Raw genomic sequence first — 7,464 nt, 5'->3', positions numbered from 1 at the left:
TACAGCAAACCCCCGTCATAGCCCTGGGCTCCTAATGGTTTTAGTCATGGGTGGTATAAGACTGTCTGTGTTAGTATGAGAGCCAGAAGTAGACTTTAATCAGATTCAGCATCTTCTGACACCAGCCAGGCCGTCATGAATGAGATGGGGTTGTATTTAACAAAGACACAAAAGGACATACATGGTTTTCCATAGTCCATTAGAATATGAATGGTAGAGTTGCAGTGGGTTATTACTGTGTATGTCCAGTGTTTTGAGACAGCAGAAAATAGATGTATGTGTGTGTGTGTGTGTGATTCATTTTTGGGCATCTTAGGCCTTTATATAGAACAGCTGAAGACACAAAAGGGGAGCGAGAGGGGGAATGACATGCAGCAAAGGGCAGCATGGAACCTGCGGCCGCTGTTTCACACTGTAAAGCTATATGGGCGCCTGCTCCACCAGGTGAGCTACCCAGACGCTCAATAGCTTATATTTGAACAAATCCTCTCACAGTGTTCCTCAGTTAAGCTACATGACTGAAAGATGTGTAAATAAAAAGACAGTTAAAGGCTTCTGAAGATCGCTTACCTGCAATAACACCAGAATTCCTTTGGAGGTCAACCTAGGCAATTGCCTCAAAGTCAAAAAACAAACACCAGCATTATACATGAAGCAGTACTCCAGAGATTAAGTCTCGCAAGGTTCATAAAGTCGGGGGATTTGCGAGGAACAGAGCTGTACTCACACCCACAGCAGTGCTTTGAGCTCAATGCTAATGTCAGTATGCTAATATGCTCACAATGACAATGGTTAACGTTGAGAAAGTTGAGAATGTTCTTAGTTTAGCATGTTAGTGTGCTAACGCTTACTAATCAGCATAAATGAAAGTTATAGTGCGTAGTCTCTGTCTCCCCCTTGAGGAATTCTAAGTATTGACAACAAAACTGTCGGCCTTTCCGCATGATACAAGCCTTCCGTGATTGCACATCACCCCCATGCCTCCCCCATGCAGTTGCTAAGAAGGACACAGGATTAGAAAAAATCATGGTGGACTCCAGAAGAGGTCATTATTGTCACTCAATTTTCTGTCGCCTGGCAACACCAGTCTCTTGCCATAGCCATACTGAGAAATACTGAGAGAGTTGTGTGGAGCTGACAGTCCTAATTAGCTTTATATCAACTCATTTGGCAACGGCTTGAATGAAATGGATGTTTATTCATATCAAAACGTTACGCAATAAATAAATAATGCAGAAATTTATGGTGCAGATCTTTTGTCAAAAAACAAGTATTAAAATAAAATTCTTACTTGATGATGGCACAAAACATTAAATCAATTTTTTACATGGGAGATGTAAACATCATGGTGGTAGTTGTTACTGGTTGATATTTCAGCCTGGATCAAAGAGGCGTACCAACAGATGGACAGACGTCATGTAAGCCACACTGCTAGAACGGCTATAAGAAGAGAATGTAGACTTTTAGACTTTTAGTCCTCTAAGAACACTGGCTCCTACACTTCCCATAATTCAATACAATTGTGTCTTTCATTAGACCTTCCCTGTCTGCTAATCACCAATGTTCACCAAGCTCCATGTCTGCAGTTAACACGAGCTTTCTGTCGAAAAATTCAAGTTTCCATGTAAACCCGAGCAGAGATAACCTACACTTTTTATGACATCACTATGACATCAGACTTAATCAGACTTGACCATACAGTCTATGGACTTGATCACTGTCAGCTGTTTTTTACAGGCTGGCATGATGAATACAAATTATCCTAATGTGTAAACTAGGTTCAGTTTGTGTGTGTGTGTGTGTGTGTGTGTGTGTGTGTGTGTGTGTGTGTGTGTGTGTCCCATGACTCAGCAGTGACCCTTCACCCTAACTGTCACTGGCTGCCGCACTTCTTTCACACGGTGAAGACAGCGCCGGGACGAGCCTGGATCCACGAAAACCGCCATGTCTTTCTCATCCAACCACAGTATACATGTTCTATTCATTTCTAATCCTTGAACACACCCCAGGGCCCTCCAGACGAGTGTGCGGGTCATGGATTACAGTTGGATAGCATTACCGAGTATAATCTGCTAATGACTCATTTAATTAATATAACAAAGGACTGGCTTAAGTGACATGAAAAAGCTCAAAATAAGAGACTTCCGGTAATGCTGTGCTGTCACTCATGCACAGCTGAAGTCTGAAATTAAAACGAACATGCAGCTGGGCGGAAAGTTAGAAGCTCACGAGAGGAAGGTGTAAATGCAGACAATAAGGACTGAAAACTAGTTAAAACATCATGTCAAATCATCCCATCTGACATGAGGAGGCTGCATGTTTGCTCCAGGTATTTATGGAACACAGAGGGTGAATCCTAATGACTGGAGAGAAAAAATATTCATCCAGTACTTTGGTTTATGAGTAAATACCCGCAAAATAAATGACATTCTCATCAGCTTCAGCTGTACTTTGTGTTTAGTACGGTGTCTCTACCGGATGTGAGTCAAGTGAAGATGTGAGTTGCGCATGCGTCACTTTGCAACAAGTTGCCAACAAGACGCTAACGAGAGACTTCTGTGATGTAACACAGAACACAAACAGACCTACTTAACGAAGACGGTAGCCCATGTCCTGATTGATTCTACCACCACTCCAGTGGAGGCGCTAATGACGTAAAAAAAACAAAAAACTAAACAGGAGTGAGTCGGTTCTTTGACGTACGGCCCTCGATTCGGCTCTCCGGTCAGTTCGTCAACACTCATGTTTTATATTTGTATGTTTCTTTGCATGTTTAAAGCTACAGTGCGTGGTTTCTGCGCTCCTCATGAGGAATTCCAAGCACATACACCTGTAGCGTTGGACATTCCTGCAGCAGTCTGTCGATAAAACAGCCACCAAAGTGGCTAGCCAGCACTCCTAGCACCTATGTTCACGGGAGAAAAATGACAGACCACCGTCGTCTCCTTGGTCCGCGAACTGACCGTTTATTTAGCGCACATGCTCTCAGTAGCATTTTGCTGTGTACGCAGACACAGGAAATATTAGAAATATGTCATTACGTCAGCATGTTAACATGGCTTTTATTTGTTTTATGTTATTTACTATTTATTCATCATTCTCATTCTCATGTCTCACTTATTATTTATTATTTACTATTTACTCATCATTCCCATTCTCACATCTCGCTTATTTGTTACTCATTCATCATTCTCATTTCCTATTTCAGAACTGTCCATAATGTTCACACTGTTCATATTGTAATATAATAACATAATACTATTTATCCCAGTATCCTTTGCACTATGCTCCATATTTAAATAATTTTTATTGCACTCTTTTTTAACTCATGCCTCTATATTGTTCTGTTTAGAGGATATATATGTATATATTGTGTGTAAATATTAGTGTGTATATTTTTGTTTTGGTTTTGTGAGCACAGTGTGAGCAACGATGCTCCAAAGAAAAATTCCTCGTATGTGTCCTCATACCTGGCGAATAAAGCTGATTCTGATTCTGATTCTTTGCTACTCATATCACCAAATATGCTTAACAACAACAAACCGGTCGTTGCATCTGCATGATACAAGCCTTCCGTGATCGCGGACCACCCCCGCTCCTCCTTTCTCATTACATCCATGAGGAGGACACGGAGGGTTAAAAAAAACATGAGGGACGCTTCAGAAGAGGTAATTATCTTCACTTGATTTTCTGCGCTCGAAAGTCACCGGAAGACACAATCCTCTGAACGTAGTCATACTGAGAAATACAGAGAGAGATGTGTGGAGCTGATAGTCTTAATTAGCGTTGTAGCAACTCATTCGGCAATGGCTTGAATGAAACGGACGTTCATTAATACAAAAAACGTTATGACCTTCAGCTTTAACTTTGGACATGACTCCAGAAGAATTTGTTTACTAAGGAATTTTCAAGTAATGACTTCTAATGTAAATCAGAAGTAAATATAAATGCACCTAACTTATGTTGTTTTACTACAGTTGGTCTTTGCTTTTCTCTTTGTTATTTGGTTGTATGTCTTTCATGCGGGAAGTAAAGCACCTTTGTGACATTGTGTATGAAATGTGCCTTATCTGTGAAATAACACTGTTCCCTATTCAAACCACTGAATTCAATCCATCGGCCGTTTCAGTGAATAGCTTTCATGAGATCGATCTGAGTCTGCAGTCCTTGAAAACATGAACCAGACGTGACATGGATATCTCCTGGGACACCTGAGAGGGACAAACGCCACGTCTGCTGCAGCTTCCTGCCTGGGACTGTACCAGTACAATGTGTCCACACACACACAAGTTTGCAATCTTGGATTTTTGCCGACGACCTTATTTTGATCAAATTAAAAACGACTCCCCCTTATTTGTACTCTCAGCTCTGTCCTCCTCATTTATGCTTATTTATACCTCAGTATAATTCCAGTATGAAAAAAACCCCCACAACCCACGTCTTCATTCTGACTTTGTGGGTAGACCTGATGGATTATCCGTGTTCTCCCGCGATCACGCATACAACTCATCAATTAGGAGTCAAGAGCGTGTAGGACACTGGTGCAGCTCTCTGAGTCACTCGTACTATACAGTATGTCTGTATGTCTTTTTCCTGTCTCTCGCCACTTTATCTTTGCATTGTAACGTCGGATTGAACCTGCTTGAAATGTCTAGGATGGCGTGGCAGGGGAGAGGCTGCAGGGTGAAGAAGACTTAGAAACGAGTGATCACCAGCGTGGGTTACTGCCAGTGTCAGTGTTACTATCCCCACACTAACTGTGTCATGCAGCTGTGAGCTGTCCACCTCAAAGGCATACACATCCAAGGCCCTGTTTGTAAGCTGCTGTGAGCACAGACACACACACACACACACGAAAAGCATTCAGCCCTCTGCTGCCTCGTCCACAGGGACCACGGGTGTCTGGCTGCATTTGCTCCCCAGACGGTTTTTGCTGCTCCACCCCCGCTGGCACTGTTTGTGTCTGTTATTGTTTGTGTGTATCTTTAATGAGTGTGTATATTTTTAATGAGTGTGTGTTTTTACAGCTGTGCCGCTCAGTAGGCCTACGGCTTCTCACACTGTTTTTGCAGGATGTTTTGGATCTGCCGATTACTGATAAACAATAATAAGTTATAATATCTATGAGTTATAGCCAATTTTTTGACCTTAACAATATGCTCTACACATGAAGATTTGTGTGATTCTCACGATTTATTAATCTCCCATCCAACTAACTCTGATTGGAGCTGCATAAAAAAACCCAACAGCTGAACAATTCTCACACTTGCAGCTTAAGGCGTCATTCCTATCACTTTTGAATTGGACTGATTTCCTGACCCTGCAAACCCTCGCTAAGGTTTTAAATGTTAAGACTTTATCATCCTCAGCTTCACTGTTCTGACTGAAAAGCAATAATCTCATGGCGGAAATCTAACATCTGGTTCAGCAATAAAATCCTAATGAGGCTCATGTGGCTCCCAAACTGTCGTTGTGAGCCTTGTCAATGTTAGCATCTAGCTCAAAGCACCGCAACAGCGGCGCTAGCATTTTCAAGGGGAATGTGTTGCTATAATTGGCTGAATGTTGCTTATTTCTGAAATTGTAGACATGAACACACAACATACAGCAGATGTGGACATATGCCAAAAGTGCCCTCTCCGTCTCTAATCTCGTAGTCATATTGAGTCAATCTGCTTTTCATCCTGCGCAGACCCATGTTGCTCCTTCCCATCCCCTAAAGAGATTACTGACTGACCCAGTGGCCCACTGCCTCACTGCCCGGCCGTTTGAGTGATGGGAAAGCGCGCGTGGACGTAGATTTGATTAGTGCGAAGAGAAAAGGTGGAAGAGACAGTAAACACACACACGCACGCACGCACGCACACACACCCATCCTCTGCAGTCGAGGAGATGGGAGGAATACAAGAGGAAGGATTGGGAGTAGTTTGGCCGTGTGCTGTTTCCTCAATGATGAGGTCTTTTCTGATCAAAGGCAGACGCCCCTGCCCTCCTCCTCCTCCTGCTCCTCATCCCAACCCCCTAATGCTGTGTACACCCCCACCCACTCGAACCACACACGCCTCACTAGGCCTAAATCAGACCACATTTTGGATGTAATGAAGGTTTTTGACATCTCTGGCCCTGAGGACGCCACACACTCACTCGCCGCTCAGCTTTGGGCAGCTGCTGTTTCCATGGTAACAAGGCGGTCGGGTTGAGGTGTAGAAGGACTTGTATGTGGGTGGAGACGGCGGCCATTTCACACACAGCCTCTGCTCCCTCCCCTCCCCTATTCACTCGTTCATTTGTACAGAGCGAGAGAGAGAGAGAGAGAGAGAGAGAGAGAGAGAGAGAGAGAGAGAGAGAGAGAGCTAGACAACCAGCCGGCTCTGCCTGCAGCCTGACACTTTACCCACAAACCACTGCACCCATTTCTGGGATCTAGGTCAAATTTTGAGTGACTCATCTTTTCAGGGAGAACTGAGTGAGGAGGGGGGAAAAAGAGAGGAGAGATAAGAGGTAGAAGGGGGGAAAAAAAAGTGAGGGATGAAGGGATTGATGGGAGGATGGTTAAAGCAGGCAGAGAGAGAGAGACGGGGAGAAAGATTAGATGGGAGGCAGCAGAGGGATGGTGTGTGTTTGTTTTGCTATGTTGGGTGTTCCTCTGGGATCTGCAAGCCTGACGAGGGTGGTGGGGGGGGTGGATTACAGACCCGCTCTGGGGGCTCTATCATTACATTACCACCCTGAATGGTTTTCATTTGTGTGTGTGTGTGTGTGTGTGTGTGAGAGAGAGAGAGAGCGACGGTTGCCCTTTCTCTGCACTTGAATACATGTTTCAACAATCTCCCAAAACAAAGGCTCTATTCAGGAGACAGAAAAAAAAAATTGTGTTTTCATATATATATATGTGTGCGTGTGTATATATGTGTGTAAGTGGGACAGCACATGGAGCCGCTGTGGTCAGAAAATGGCAGGAGGCCGGGTGTGTGTGTGTGTGTGTGATTATATGAGCAACGAGCAGGACAAAAAAAGGCTGTGGTTTTCAGAACTATGCAGGTGGATCTATGCCCACCATCGTGTGTTGTAGGTACAAAATCATGTGAAAAGATGCCCGCGATCCTAAACCTCTTCTACCTCACATTTAAAAATCACTTCAATGAGCTCCTTGTTTTAAAATAAAGGAAAACTTACAATTATGAGAAAATAATTGTAATTTTCCAGTTTGCTGAACGCCTCCCCGAACAGTGATTGTGCATTTCAGCATAGCAACCAAAGGCCCGGCAGGGTTGTCAAGCTAAACCTGAAGCTTTGTATAAAGATTTTAAACGGTGGTTTCTTTCCCTTTCCAAAAAAAAAATAAGATCAAAAAGGTGAGGAACAGAGCTTCGCGGGGATGGCATATTTTTGTAGGCCGACCTGGTTTCCCCGACAAAAAGCCAATGTTTATATCGATGTTCCACACTGCAATACAATTTTCTT

The sequence above is a fragment of the Etheostoma spectabile genome, chromosome 15 (genome assembly GCF_008692095.1).
Source record: "Etheostoma spectabile isolate EspeVRDwgs_2016 chromosome 15, UIUC_Espe_1.0, whole genome shotgun sequence".
NCBI lineage: Eukaryota > Metazoa > Chordata > Actinopteri > Perciformes > Percidae > Etheostoma > Etheostoma spectabile.
This window is presented reverse-complemented; position numbering follows the sequence as displayed.